General features: G+C 41.4%; 1 long non-coding RNA gene and 1 other non-coding gene across 2 annotated transcripts; both read left to right on the forward strand.

Annotated features, from left to right (window-relative positions):
- The first annotated feature begins 2,252 nt into the window (after positions 1-2,252).
- Positions 2,253-15,584, forward strand: LOC111166614 (uncharacterized). Its single transcript, XR_016395243.1, has 3 exons — positions 2,253-2,449; positions 4,160-5,766; positions 10,391-15,584. It is a non-coding gene; the product is annotated as an uncharacterized LOC111166614 (long non-coding RNA).
- On the forward strand, positions 5,687-5,769 carry TRNAL-UAA (transfer RNA leucine (anticodon UAA)). Its single transcript has one exon. It is a non-coding gene; the product is annotated as a tRNA-Leu (tRNA).
- Positions 15,585-16,086: the final 502 nt, after the last annotated feature.

Below are 16,086 nucleotides of genomic sequence, written 5' to 3' on the forward strand. Positions count from 1 at the left end.
AAAGAACTATAGGGGTAAGACAGGAATAAAGACACAGACCTACTAGAGAATGGACTTGAGGATATGGGGAGGGGGAAGGTAAGCTGTGACAAAGTGAGAGAGAGACATGGACACATATACACTACCAAACGTAAGGTAGATAGCTAGTGGGAAGCAGCCGCATAGCACAGGGAGATCAGCTCGGTGCTTTGTGACGGCCTGGAGGGGTGGGATAGGGAGCGGGGGATGGAGGGAGATGCAAGAGGGAAGAGATATGGGAATATATGTATATGTATAACTGATTCACTTTGTTAAAAAGCAGAAACTAACACACCATTGTAAAGCAATTATAAAAAAATAAAAAATAAAAAAATAAAGAATAAAGAACTAAAACAGAAATGGGGAAAATTAGGTAAAATGAGGTAACATGTAAAGTGCTTCTCACGGTAAAGTGATGCTAACACACTGCTCTATAAAACAAAATTTGTCTTTAGTGAAATTGGAAAACAAAAGATGAGGGGGAAGGGAGGAGAGAGTAAAGAGCCCTTTTGAAAGCAGGCTAGGAGTCCTTTGCAAAATTCCCACCGGACTTCTCTGTAGTTGAGCCCTGAATTGCTGGGAGATGGAAGGCACCAGGCAATACAAACTTCCGTCGCCCGACCCTTGTCCCATGTCCCAGCAACCCTGCTTCCCTTTGTGGTATCTCCGGCCCAGAGCTGTCTGAAAGAGCCTCACCACAATTTCAGCAGAGTCAGGGTTGGTTGACCTCACACTCGCTCAGCCATCAACTCTGTGCTTTGGAACCCAGAAGAATTGCACACTCAGGCATCTGAAAGTGCCTGGAAAGTATTTCGCAATCCCCAATGTAAGCAACAGAATGCTTCTCGTTTTCACCTTCAGATGACAAAATATGTCCTAGTGTTGACGCTGCTTAGTGATAATGTTACCGACCTTGGACTCTTTAATCAATAGAAACTGGTAAGTGGCCAGACAAGAAACTCAGGCAAGGCTTTACCGGGACTCATGCTGCAGCAGGAGGGAGAGAAAACAAGTAACAGTTTCCCTTGCCCACTAGCTGAGGGGGCGTGGTAAGCTGGTTCCTTATATGGGAGGATAGGGGTGGGCCCCGCGGTTAGGTGGAGGGGTGACTTAGGTGGTCTGCCCACCCCCTTGGCGGTGCTGTGTGCAGGGATCATGCGCAATACCCTGCTTTTGCTCCTGACACCTCAGAAGTGGCAGTTGGGTTTTTGGTCTTTTCGTATCTTGTTCATAATTTGCCCCAGCTGCGCATGTACGCAGTTATTTTAAGTCCCTTATAGTTTCTTTGTATCCTGTTCCTCAAGGAGATGTTTGTCCAGGTGCAACCACTGCAGCAAAGGGTCCCAGGTCCCAGGTGCCAGCCTGTCTCAATGATACTCTGAAAATCTATGATACGGCCATATTTCTTCACTGTTGAGATACGGAGGGGGTTTAAAAGTAACCTGGAAGTTGAAGGGTTTAACTGATGTTGAAATAAAAGGGTGTTAGGATGAAATTAGCAAGTGAGAGATTTCTAGTAAAGTGAAAGTGAAGAGTCTATCAAAGACGAGACACACCTGAAGAGAAGGCAGCTTCAGGGTTCCACGCAATCATTTGTATATTTATTTAAATACAGAAAGACAGCAAGTGCACCCTCAGGAGATAAGCTCACTTAGGGGAAAAAAAGGTAAATGATAAGAAATCAAGCCAGTAATGGGGACTCAGTCAAGGAAGCAACCTTTGTGGAATACTGTAGAACCCTTCACCCACTCTACACATACTGTCTGAGCCCTTAGGAAATGTTTCCTCAGAAACCTACCGTGAAAACAGGGCCATTAAAACCCGAGCATGCCTCACAATCACCCAGTTCTGAGACACACATTCAGGAAGTTGGGGTAGGGCCTGAGAATTTGCATTTCCAACAAGTTCCCAGGTGATCCGGATGCTTTGAGAACCACTGGTATATATTTCAAGACGTGTTAATTATCCCATACCTCAGGCAGATGGGAGGTAGATAGTCTCTGGCTAGCTCTGGCTCATAACGGTCTCTAAGGGCAGTTTCCTTCAAGCCCATCCTTCTGGCATCTTTGGGTGTTAGCTCCTTATCCATTGGCTTGTCCCCTTGTAGTCACAGGATGCTAACACAGCTCCAAGAACTTCATTTCACACCAGCTCATTGAAGGCAGGAAGACAAAGGGAAGGAATAGCACAAGCTTTCACTTTCCAAGACTCTTTTCTTTTGATGCGCAGGCCTCTCACTGTTGTGGCCTCTCCTGCTGTGGAGCACAGGCTCTGGATGCGCAGGCTCAGCGGCCATGGCTCACGGGCCTAGCCGCTCTGCGGCACGTGGGATCGGGGCACGAACCCGCGTCCCCTGCATCGTCAGGCGGACTCTCAACCACTGCGCCACCAGGGAAGCCCCTTCCTAAGTTTTGTACACTCATATTTGCAGGTAAGTGTAACTTAATACTCATTTCACTTTACAATTCCATGTGTGGTGGGAAGGTAGGGTTTATGCTGGGCCTTGGAGGAGAGTTGGGCAGAAAGAATCAGGAGGAGAGACAGAAAATGGCTTAGCATCTCTAAGGGACAAGGGGTCCCAATTCAGTATAACTGGAATGACAGGGGTTCTGGAAAGGGGTTATGCATTCTACTTTATTCACTTCTATATTGTTTGAACTTCATACAACTTTCACAGTTTGAATGTCTTTTAGTAAAGATATTTTCATTGTGAAAAGATAAAGAGAGAGAAAAGTAGAAGCCACACAGCAGAGGATTCTGGGAAAAAGCGAAAGTAAATGAGTGGACTTGGGAAGTTTGGGCAACTCCATTCAAGAGTTTGGAAACAAATCGAAGAAGGAAAGTTCAATGTTAGCAAAAGGGTCAGCAGGGTCTTTGTTTTGGGCTATCATTAATTGATTAAAGTGCAACAAATATCTCGTGTGTGTGTGTGTGTGTGTGTGTGTAAGTTTTCATTTCTCTGGGATAAATGCTCATGAGTGCAATTGCTGGGTCCTATGGTAGTTGTATGTTTGTTTAAGAAATGCCAAATTTTGTGCAGAGTGGTCATACCATTTTATACTCCTACCAATCATGTAAAAGTGATCTAGTTTGTCCCCCATTATCTTAGGCAATTGGTGTTGCCATCAGCAGGGTTTTTTAAGATACATGTATGGAAACAAAATATATGCCTGTGAATACATTGTCAAAGCTAGAGTTACCACCTCTGGCTAGTTTGTCTATTAGTTATCTATAGCTGCATAAAAATAACACACAAATATTTACCTTATGTAGTTTCTGAGGGTCAGGAAATCAAGGTTTCGCTAGGTGGTTCTGATTCAGGGTCTCTCAAGAGGTTGTAGTCAAGATATTGGCCAAGGCTATAGTCATCCGAAGGCTTGACTGGGCTGAGGCCTCAGTTCCTTGCTGGCTGCTCTTCCCCACATGGGCCTCTCAAAAGGTTGCTCCGGACATGGCAGCTGGTTTCCTCCAGAGGGAATCATCCAACAGAGAGAAACCAAGTTGATAGCAGCAGTGTCTTTTGATGACCTACTCTCCGAGGTTGCATACTGTCTCTTCTGTTTTATTCTACTCCTTAGAAACAAGATCCAGCCCACACTGAAGGAGAAGGGAATTAGGCTCTATGTCTTGAATGGAGGAGTATCAAAGCACTTCTAGAATTTTTTTTTTTTTTTTTTTTTTTTTTGCGGTACGCGGGCCTCTCACTGTTGTGGCCTCTCCCGTTGTGGAGCACAGGCTCCGGATGCACAGTCTCAGCGGCCATGGCTCACGGGCCCAGCCGCTCTGCAGCATGTGGGATTTTCCCGGACTGCGGCACGAACCCGTGTCCCCTGCATCGGCAGGCGGACTCTCAACCACTGCGCCACCAGGGAAGCCCTAGACCTACTTTTTAAACCACTATAGAATGCATAAAGAATATCATGGCTTAAATAAACACACACAGTGAAAAATAGTGTAAGTAGAGGGAAACATTTCCCCATAAGAAGTATGTCAAATGCAATTTCCTGAAATTCCAATGTTATAAAATCTATCTTAATATTGTCATTTGCTCTCTAATATTGTCAGTTATAACAAGTGTCATTGAACCCTGCCTTTCACATTTTGTTCTAACATTCAAGTGGATATTTGTCATGCCTTGCAGTTGCCAGCATCTTTTGAACACTCTTCCGACGTTTGGGGAATTTCCTCCATTTTGAGGCCTGCTTCCTAAGGCACAAGCCAAAACTTAGCCTCCGAGATGGAGATGGTGAGTTAGTGGGTGGTGATCCTGTGTCATCATCACACCAATGTCTCTAGACCCTGGCAAGAGTCCAAGTTCCCCTTCTTCTCTCAGCAGGGCAGGGCCAGGCCGGAGGAAATGCTCCATCGCTGTTCTTGACTGCACGCTCCTGGAGGGCCAGGCCTCATGTTCAGCGGGAGGGATAGTGTTGAGGCCGGAATGTAGATGCAGGCCACTGTTCCCTCACTATGTTAAGTGGCAAAGCAGGTAGGGGACAATTCCATCCACTACTATCCGGAGGAGCTCCCTCAGGGGCGGTTATGTTCTTGGCTGGAACTCAGAGAACCAGGGCAGCAGGCTGGGCGAAGGCCTCCACAGGTCAGGGCTGTGTTCCCAGGGATCACAGGTGTCCAGGAGGTGGCGGGGCAATGGGTTTCTCACAGTGTGACCCAGTGGGTGAGGAGCCAGTTGGTGACGTGAATGCGTACAGTCTCCTGGATGACGTAAATTCTCAGTCAAAGCTGCCTGCACTGTCTCAACAAGGGCGTGGCTGCCGGACGGTGCCTCAGTCCCCAGGCTCCCTGACGCTCCAGAACACAGAAGCCTTGGCTCTGTGGTGGCTTCCAGGTCCTGTGTGGTGGAGAATGGAGCGAAAGCCCTGGAAAAGGAAGTCAACTGGGAGGACGAACTGAAATCTCTTGTGCACAGGCAGGAAGGAGGGCGCTGCAGAACAGTTAAGATACGAGAACATAAACATCTAGGTGCAAGGGAGGGTCTGGGAACAGAGAGGAGGTCCCCGGCCCTGCGTCTGAAGCGTGCCCGAAGCCAGTCGGGAGGGCGAATTGTGCCGCGCTCCCTGCACGTGGCGCCGCAGTATAGACACAGGTCGCTACAACACTCCCTGCCCGTGTGACTTGTTGAGAAGAAAAGCGGCCCATAGGGACGGGCGTCCAAGAACTCTGCTGCTGCCCATGCAACTCATTCCTTGAAGTTTATTCTACCTGGAATGAAACAAACCAAAAAACAAACTAAACGCCACTCTCTGGGCTCCGTCCCAGCACCGCCACCACTCCCGGGCGCCTCCTAAAACGTGCTGCTAGGAATCCAGAGGTTTACGAGCGTGTTTGTTTCCCGCGCCCGCCCACCTCGACACCGAAAGTAGAGTGGCTGGGCCCGAGTTCCGCCTAAGCGACCGGAGGGTCGCCGCCGCCGCCGCCGCCGAAAGCGCGCCGAGCTCGGCTGCAGTTGCCCTGGCGGCCGCGGCGGGCCAGGGGCAACAGTGAGCTGCGGCGGCGTTAAAAGGAGGCTCCGGCTGGCAGGCAGCTCCATCTCGGGCTGGGAAAACTAAGGGAGCGGCGGCGAAGGGCCCCCGGCCTTCTTAAGGGCGGGCGCGAGGAGGACGGTGCAGTACGACTTGTAGGAAGAGCGAAGAGGAGATCGTGCGCCTGCACCAGGATGGCCGAGTGGTTAAGGCGTTGGACTTAAGATCCAATGGACATATGTCCGCGTGGGTTCGAACCCCACTCCTGGTAGATAGTTTTCCTCTTCTCTCATTAAAAAATTAATTTATTTTTAAAATGTAAATTTCACCGAGCAAACCATGTCTTGTACTCAGGAATTCTGACTCCTGGTTGAGAGAGGCGCAAGCCCGACAAGACGCGGCCCCGCCTCCCACAGGCCAGAGGCGACTCAGCGAGCGGGCTGGGCGTGGGGCGCCGGCGCTGTTCCCCGGGCCAGGACGGGCCGTGGGGTGGGCGTCGCTGCCGGTCAACGGCTTCGCGGGGCTCAGGTGGGGTTGGGACTCCGGCGGCAGCCCGCGCCGCGGGGATCAGTTCTCTCGCTTGCAGGGAGGCAGCTAGCTGGGCAGGAAGGGCGCTTGTGATACAGCATCGTAGTTAGAAAAGTGCCTGTGCAGAAAAGTCAAAAGTTCATCTCTACCTTTTCCTAGTTTTTCGCCAGAATTAATTGTATGCACACAATTCTTCCGTTAAATCCATGAAGGCGGAGACAGTATGCATCATAGCTACAAAATGGACTCTAATTGGTAATCGGCTAAGAATTTTAAAATACGAACGGCGCGGTCTGCTTTTTGTTTTTTAAATACTTTTAAAAAGTGAAAGCAATCTAAAATCTGGGGGGGGGGACGTTGCAAGTACAGTGGAAAGTATTTTTTTTTTCAAATCATTTGAGAGTAAGGTACCAAATAGATACTCCAGTACAACCGTTAAAATCAGGGAATTAACGTTGATAATTTACTACCATCTAATCCCCAGGCCCCATTTAATCACCAGCGGTCCTTTAAAGTAAAAGTCTCCTGTTCAGAATAATGCATTGCATTTACTTGTCACATTGCCTTAAGCTTCTGCAATCTAGCACGATTCCTCAGTCTCTCCTGACTTTCATGATCTTGAAACTTCTGAAGATGACAGGCTCGTCTTTCTGTAGAACATCCGTTTGTCAGTTTGGGTTTGTCTAATGTTTCCTCTTGATTAGATTCAGGTTATGCTTATAAATAAAGCAGGGCTATCCTGGAAGTGACACTGTGTTTGCACTGTAGTCTCTCAGGTGGCATGGTTTTGGTCTGTCCTGTTACTGATCTTAACTTAGTTCACTTGATAAGGCTTTTCTGCCAGTTTTCTCCACTACAGTTCACCCTTTGTGATTAATGCATATTTTGAGGGGAAGTGCTCTGAAGTTATGTAAATATCCCATTACTCATCAAACTTTCCATTTTATTCAATTATTATGGAATGAGGCATGTAAGTATGCACCCGTGGTGTCCTATTTTAATTAATGGTTACAATCCATTTTATAATTATTACTTTTCATGCTGAAAGTGTCCCAGATTCGGTCAGTGGGAGTCTATTCAGGCTGACCTTTGACATGTCTTCATCATTTTTTAGCACTTCCTTACTTCCTAGTCCAAGATATTCCATGCTTACCTTGTACGCCTCCTGACCCAGACAATGTAGAATCAGACATTTTGAAAAGAACCCCAGTTTCCTTTAGTGGAGAATGCTAGTTAGGAAGCAAGATCTCAGTACTAGGTGTGCTCATTGCTTTTGATGTGTTACTGTTCCCAGGCCCTCTCAGTAGAGAGAATCAGGGAGTATATGTGTCTGTGTGTGTGTCCACACCTATATTTATCTATATATATATCTATTTAGATTTGGGAGTTCCTACCAATACTCTAATTCTGATCCAACACTGTAAATTTTGTTCTAGTTTTTCTATCCATATTTGTAATTCTCAAAATTGCCTCCCGTCCCCTGCCCCAGTGTAACATCTACCTTGCTTGGGCCCATCTAATGGATTTAGAATTAAATTGTTCAAGAAGAAGGGAAGAGGAAAAGAGAGTGTCTAAACCGTTTAGAAATAAGCATCCTGCCAGCACTGAGAACTGGCTATGCGTCAGTCGCTGTTAGACATTTGAGATGTGCAGATAAATAAGCCAGCCTCTCCTTCAAGGAGCTTAGATGGTGAGAGACAGAGATTTTAGTAAACCACATTTATAATGAGGAAATATAAATTATGCCCAAGGTGCTAAAGGAGAAGTTCCAAAAGCCCTAACTCTTTCCCAGAGAGTCAGCTTTAGTTGAGAACTGAAGGAAGAGGGGTAGGGTTCAGGGAGAGGCAGGGAAGAGAGGGAGAGGGATACAGGTGGGGGAAAACATCTTGAAACCATGCTAAGTATGGTGCCTGGAGTCCACTGAAGGATCCAAAACAAGAAGCAACGTGATTAGTGTTACATTTGAAAGTATATCTATTGATGTAGAAACTCGGTCGGTCCGTATATGCTCAGGACAGGGGGGCATGTTGAATTGGCAGAAAATATTTTTTAGGGGAAAATTATTTAATTCAGTCAACAGCCAGTTAGACTGAGTGCAGTCTATTTCTCTCTTCCTCCTTAAAAGCTGAGCAAGGGGAAGAACAATATTGACTTAACAATAATAAATTAAGTCCCTAAATTGATCTATAAATAAGAGTGTGGATTTATAAGCATATTTTAAGTTATTCAAAATGGATTTTTCTGTTGGACTTCATGCAGAACTCTGTAGGAAAAATATTGCCAATACAAGAACAACATTGATTTCAACAACATTGAAGCTTTCCCAGTCTGAACGCAGGGACTCTTGCTAATTTATTTGTATTAATATGTTCAAGTGCAAATACGGAACAATACTTCCAAGAATAGGCAGAGTAGTTAGATTTTTACTTTGTTCCTTTAAAACTATATTGTAAATCAAGCTTCTAGTCAGTAATAACCAGCTACTGTGCTATAACAGAGATGGTAAAAGACCAGCTAGTATTCTTGTGCTTGTTAAAATTCTGACACACAGATCACTGAGATGCCACAAAGAGGGGTGAAATGATGTCTGAAAGCTGCTGGTCTGGAAACAAGAAAATCTATCAGATGGATCCTAGGGCACTGAATCACAAGTTTTTGATTGATCAATATGTATGGCCTATTTAACTGCAATCTTCACATGCCAATTTAGATGGAATCTTTTGCTTTACTATATCCTACTCTATAAAGTGTTCTATTATTGATTTCCTCTAACTAGCAGGATTCTGTAAGTGAATTTCAATTTAGTGCAGCAAACTTTAAGAATATGATTCAGTTTACGAAGTACATATCAAAAGGTCACTCAGTAGGAAGAACCCAGGCTTTGGGGTCAGACAGACTTATCAACTTTCCCAGGTTATCAGCCTTCTTTCTTCATTTGCAAATAGGAAAATAAAATTTACCTCCACAAAGTGGTTGTGAGGCTGTAATACTCTTCTCACAAAAGTGGGTGTTTCGTAACTGAGTTCGCTTCCCTTTTCAGGAGCCATCATTTGTGGAAAGTACAGTAGAACTACACTGTGCAAGTAGGAAGAAATCTTACCTTGCATGTATAGACCACTTTGCAGTTTTCCAAAACACTTATACGTTCATCTCCTCCTTTGACAGACAATATCATACACTCAAACCCATTGTACCTAGGTGGTAGCTACAATTAGGCACAATTTTCCTTAATAAATTTAAAGAGTAATATTTTCTTTCATCCAAAATTACATAGATAGAGCTAGAGGATATTAGTAGTTCTTAAAAATGGAAACCCTGTCCTAAAATGTAGCAGAATTTTTTCTTTTCCTTGAGAAGTAGACCTGTTATATTAGACCCTTTTTTTTTCATTCTTAAAATATTTTGAATTTAAATTTGAATCGTTTGTAGGTATACCACCACTAAGCTTAGAATGATTTTCCAATGATTATTTTAACAATAATAAATTAAGTCCCTAAATTGATCTATAAATAAGAGTGTGGACTTATAAGCATATTTTAAGTTATTCAAAATGGGTTTTTTCTGTTGGATTTCAAGTTATTCAAAATGGATTTTTTCTGTTGGATTTCATGCAGAACTCTGTAGGAAAAGTATTGCCAATACATATAAATAGTGACACCTACTGGTTAAATTGAGGCAAATTTGTTTGCTAAATTCTGTCTGCCTTATTCTGACTGTAAAATCCTGATGGCTATTCCACAGTTACTGTGTTTAGGAGCACATTAAGGCTATGTGTAATCCAGCCAGTAAATTGACCTTTGTTTTCTCTCTCTTTCAGTCATTAATGATAAATCTGCCATTGAAAGGAATCTCAAATCACTGACAGCACTTGCGTGAGCTGTTATTTTAATTGTATGAATAGGGCTTTTATCTCATAGCCATCATCTGTGTTTCTTTTAATATATTTTATTCAAACTCCCAAACTCACTATGAAGTTGAAGAGAAATAGGGATTTGGATTAGTTATCAGCTTTACAGAAGTCATGTCCAATTTTAGAAATCTTGAACAAGAAGCTTTCTTTGTCCTTAGTAGCAAGTGGCAATTTGGGGATCTTAGTTATTCCCTTTGTTTCACATTTTGCTTTTAAATACAATTGCAGCTATTTAATGAACAAATTAATTGCATGTCACACATTTGCTAATTGTTCAGATGATATAAATGATAATGCCCCAAGTTTTAATGAGTGTGTTCAGTTACAAAGATGCCACGTAAGAATCAGGAACATAATTCCAGGTCCCTTGCATCCACTCTATTACTGGATAGAGATGCATTGTGAACCACCCGGTTCATTTGTGAACCACCTTGTTTCATTTTTATCCACACAGGTTTTGATGTCTCTTGAACAACTTATCAGAGTGCTTGGCAGAGAAGCAATGATTGCACTGGGTCCTTACTGAAGTGAGATGGAAACTGCCTAGCAGAGTGTCTCTATACATTGTATGCACTATATAAATACTTGTTGAATAAATGAACAACGTTGAAGTCCACTGAGTATATTTCACAGTTCATTCTATTTATTGTACACAAATTAATCTTCATTTAGGATATGTGTTTTAAAGTGTACTCAGGATTTGTTTTAATCAGGTATGGTAAGACACTCAGATACAGAAATGACTGTCATGAAGGAAGAATTTTTTTATACTCACAGATTCCCTGGAAACAAGAGCCACGGCACACCATGCAGGGCCACATAGGGAAGAATTAGGGTCAGTCAGGAGGCAGAGGGAGCAAGGAGAAAGCATGGGCAAGAACTTTTATTGTGGTTTTCACAGGAAAGAATGGGCAAAGCAGGGTAAACAGTCTTAGGATTGGCTACTTTGAATAATTTCAGGGGGCTCTGGAGTGTAGGGGCTGCCCTGAGTATTCTGGTACTTCTAGGAATTATCTAACCCTGGGAGAAGCAGTCCCTCCCTGGTCAGCAAGGCCCCAGATGTCAGAGCATCAAGAATACAGAAAGTAAGAAAGTATAGTTAGTATGGTATGGGTTCAGGCATGCTCACACTTTTTTTTCCCTTCTCTTCCTCCTTCAGCTAAGGTAGACCTTACTCATTAGGAGAATCAAGATTCAGAAGCCCAAAGAGACAAACACTTAAGTAGTTTTTGAATCATTTCTATCTGGATAAACTATATAATATACCTGTGCAATTCAAGTCTCAAATTTATCTTTCGGTTTAGGTTGTATTTTCCGTCATTTTATTCATTACTATAGTGTAATGAGGCTAGCAGTTCTGAATAAGGTAACTTTTAAAATTGCATTGGAAAGATGGATTACTAAAAAGAGTGTTGCCTATTCATCTCAATTCCACAATCTCCTTTAAATATAAACATAGGAGTATGTGTATTTGTAAAATATGCAGTGTAGGTCCTAAGTGGCAACATAGAACTGCAATTAGGAGTCAGATGGCCCAAGTTTTTTTTTTAATATATAAGTTTCAGGCGTACACCATTATAATTTGACATATGTATGCACTATGAAGTGATCCCCACCACATGTGTAGTTACCATCCATCACCATACAGTTGACCCCCTTCATCCGTTTTGCCCACCACCCGCCATGCCCCTTCCTCTCTGGTAACCCTAATCTGATCTCTGTATCTATGAGTTTGTCTTTGTTTTATTTTGTTTGTTTGTTTTGTTTTTTGATTCCACATATATGTGAAATCATACAGTATTTGTCTTTCTTCTGACATTTCATTTAGCATAATGCCTCCAAGGTCCATCCATGTTGTGGCAAAGGGTAGAATTTTGTTCTTTTTTAATGGCTGAATAATATTCCATTGTATATACAGATGTAGATAAAGATATAGATACCATAGCTTTTTAATTCATCCATCATTGGAAACTTAGGTTGTTTCCATATCTTGGCTATTGTAAAAATTGCTGCAATGAACATATGGTTGCATATATCTTTTTCTTTTTTCTTTTATTTTGCATATATCTTTTTGAATTAGTGTTTTTGTGTTCTTTGGATAAATACCCAGATGTGGAATTGTTGGGTCATATGATAGTTCTATTTTTAATTTTTTGAGGAATCTCCATGCTGTTTTCCATAGTGCCTGAGGCAATTTACAGTTCCACCAACATTGTACGAGGGTTCTCTTTTCTCCACATCCTCTCCAACATTTGCTATTTCTTATCTTTTCTATTATAGCCATTCTAACAGGTGTGAGGTGATTTCTCAATGTGGTTTTGATTTTCATTTCCCTAGCAATTAGTGATGTTGAGCATCTTTTCATGTGCCTGTTGGCCATCTGTATGTCTTCTTTGGGAAAAATGTCTATTCAGATCCTCTGCCCATTTTAAAATCAAGGTTTTTGTTGTTGTTGTTGAGTTATTTGAGTTCTTTATATTTTTTGGATATTAACCCCTAACTGGATCTATGATTTGCAAATATTTTCTCCCATTCAGTAGGTTGCCTTTTCATTTTGATAATGGTTTCCTTTGCTGTGCAGAAGCATTTTAGTTTGATGTAGTCCCATCTGTTTATTTTTGCTTTTGTTTCCCTTGCCTTTGGAATCGGATCCAGATGTTTTATTACTGTTTCATTCTCCTTACTAGTAATTGGTCGCTTCAGATTTTCTATTTCTTCATAATTCAGTCTTGGAAGATTGTATATTTCTAGGAATTTATCCACGTCTTCTAGGTTGTTCAATTTGCTGCTGTAGAGTTGTTCATAGCAGTCTCTTATGACCCTTTGTATTTCTGTTGTATCAATTGTAACTTCTCTTTCATTTCTGATTTTATTTATCTGAGTCCTCTCTTTATTTCTTGGTAAGTCTAGCTAAAGGTTTGTCAGTTTTGTTTATCTTTTCGAAGAACTACGTCTCAGTTTCATTGATCTTTCCTGTTGTTTTCTTAGTCTCTAATTTATTTCTGCTCTCATCTTTACTATTTCCTTCCTTCTACTAATTTTGGGCTTTGTTTGTTCTTCTTTTTCTAGTTTCTTTAGGTGTAAAGTTAGATTGTTTATTTGGAGTTTTTATTGTTTCTTGAGGTAAGCCTATATTGCTATGAACTTCCCTTTTAGAACTGTTTTTGCTGCATCCTATAGATTTTGGTATGTCATTTTTCTGTTTTCATTTGTCTCCAGGTATTTTTTAATTTCTCCTTTGATTTCTTCAATGACCCATTAGATGTTCAGTAGCATGTTGTTTAATATCCATGTTTTCGTGGTTTTTCCCATTTTTTTCTTGTGATTGACTTCTACTTTTGTACCATAGTGGTTGGAGAAGAGGCTTGATATGATTTCAATCTTCTTGAATTTATTGAGATTTATTTTTTGACCTAACATATGATCTATCCTGGAGAATGTTCCATGTGCACTTGAGAAGAATGTATATCTGCTGCTTTCGGATGGAATATTCTGTACATATCTATTAACTTCTTCTGATCTAATGTGTTATTTAAGTCTGAGCTTTCCTTATTGATTTTCTGTCTGGTTGAACTATCCATTGATGTAAGCGGAGTGTTAAAGTTACATACCTTTGTTGTATTGCTTTCATTTTTTCCCTTTAAGTCCATTAATATTTGCTTTATATATGTTGGCCTCCGCTGTTGGGTGCATGTACATTTATAAATGTTATATCTTCTTGCTTGATTGACCTGTTTATTATTATGTAATGCCCTTATTCATCTTTTATTAATCTTTGTTTTAAAGTTTATTTTGTCTGATATGACTATAGCTACTCCAGCTTTCTTTTCATTTTCATACACATGAATATATTTCTCCATCCCTTCACTTTCAGTCTGTGTGTGTCCTTTCTTCTGAAGTGAGTCTCTTGTATGCAGCACATAGATGGGTCTTGTTTTTTTTTTAATCCATTCAGCCACTATGTCTTTTGATTGTCAAATTTAGTCCATTTTCATAAAGTTCTTATTGATATGTATGTTAATTTCATTAGTAGTTTTCTGACTGTTTTTGTAGTTCCTCTCTGTACCTTTCTTCTCTTTCTCTCTTCCTTTATGTTTTGGTGGTTTTCTTTAGTGTTATGTTTCTATTCCTTTCTCATTTTCTTTTGGTTATTTACTATAGGTTTTCTCCTTGTGGTTACCGTGAGGTTCACATATAACATACTATGCAAATAGTAGCCTGTTTTAAGTTGGTAGTGACTATAATTTGAACACATTCCAAAGCTTTATCTTTTACCCCCTGTAATGTGAATGTTATTCTTCTTCACGTTGTCCCAAAAGTCCCTTAAAGTATATTTACTTTTCTTAATTCTTTTTAAATTTTGCTGCTCTGTCTGGGTGAATTCTATTGCTTTGTCTTCCAGCTCATTGATTTGTTCTTCTACCTCATCCAGTCTGCTACTGAACCCCTCTAATGTATTTTTCAGTTCAATTATAACTTTTGTTTGGTACTTTCTTATGTTTTTTTTATCTCTTTGTTGACGTTCTCACTGTGTTCATCCATTCTTCTCCTGAGTTCAGTGAGCATTTTTATGACCACTACTTTGAACTCTTTATCATGTAGTTTGCTTATCTCTGTTTCATTTAGTTCTTTTTCTGAGTTCTTTGTCTTGTTCTTTTGATTGGAACATATTCTTTTGTGTCCTTATTTTGCCTAATTTTCTGTGTTTGTTTCTATATATTAGGTAAATCAGCTCCCCCAGTCTCAAAGGAGTAGCCTTATTTAGGAGATGTTCTGTGGGGCTCAGAGGCACAATCCCACCTGGCCACAAGAGCCAGGTGCTCAAGGGGTGTCCCCTATATGGGCTGCATACACCCTCCTGTTGTGTTGGGGTGTGGCTATTGCTGTGGCATGCTGATGGACTGGGCTGGACCCTGGACTGGCTGCAGGGCCTGGCCATGGCCATTCCAAGTATTAATCCCAGCTCCAAACCTTATTAGCTGTGTGACTTTGGACTGGTTATTTAGCATCTCCAAGTCTTTGTTTTCTCACCTATAAAATGGGGTGATAACAAAAAGTACCTATCAAATGATTTGTTGTGAGAATTAAGTGTGATGTTGATAAAGTGCTTAGGAAGTACATGGCATGTAGAATGATCAAGAGATTAATCCATTGTTATACTTCAGTGATTCTTACAAAATGTACTTATGGGTTGACTATGAGACCAGTTTTGTTAAAAAGGTAAAAGTTGTTTATGGAATTGATTCTTCTGTAGGAAATACATTGTATTTGACATAGAATTACAGCAAAAGACACAATTTTTAAAAGACATGAAATTTTGGAGAAGGGTTTAGATTGCATTCTTCTGATTTGTTCATTAAACTTCATTTTTCCATTTAAAATCTTCAAATGCCTAATTTTCCATCATCAGCATCTCTTTACAAACAAAATTCCCAAAATTCCTTTAATAATTTGTATGTTAAAAAATAGAACAGAGGGGGCTTCCCTGGTGGCGCAGTGGTTGAGAGTCCGCCTGCCGATGCGGGGTACGCGGGTTCATGCCCTGGTCCGGGAGGATCCCGCGTGCCGCGGAGCGGCTGGGCCCGTGAGCCGTGGCCGCTGAGCCTGCGCGTCCAGAGCCTGTGCTCCGCAATGGGAGGGGCCGCAGCGGTGAGAGGACCGCGTACCGCCAAAAAAAAAAAAAAAAAAAAATAGCACAGAGTTCTAAACTCTAAGTTTTCAAATTCATGCTAAGTGAAGTTATTGTTTTCCCTTGAGTGTCACACCCACCGGATTAGTCACAAATAGCTATATTAAGGATGTTGTTCACATTGTTTAAACACTAGCAATTCTGACCCACCCAGTTCAGCTACAATTTTAAGAGCAACCTGACAAAAATGTTCTTTTATTCCACATAAGAAAAATAAGAAGCCCCTGTCACTTGGAACATATGCAAAATAATATATAATATAATGCTTTTAAGTGTGGAAAAGTGCTTCATACAGTATAGCCTGGCATTCAAGTCTATTACTATGCAGGAGAACTCTTTTACAGTGATTCAGTGTAATGCCTAATTTTATTGGTGCATTACAAAGAACAATATGTAAAAGCGTACATAGAGTGAAATTTTAAAGTGGCCTAATGAATTGAAATTACCTCAGTAATGTACTC

Source organism: Delphinapterus leucas, chromosome 12 (genome assembly GCF_059928025.1).
Source record: "Delphinapterus leucas isolate spDelLeu-1000000601 "Yukka" chromosome 12, BTC_Dleu_Yukka2, whole genome shotgun sequence".
NCBI lineage: Eukaryota > Metazoa > Chordata > Mammalia > Artiodactyla > Monodontidae > Delphinapterus > Delphinapterus leucas.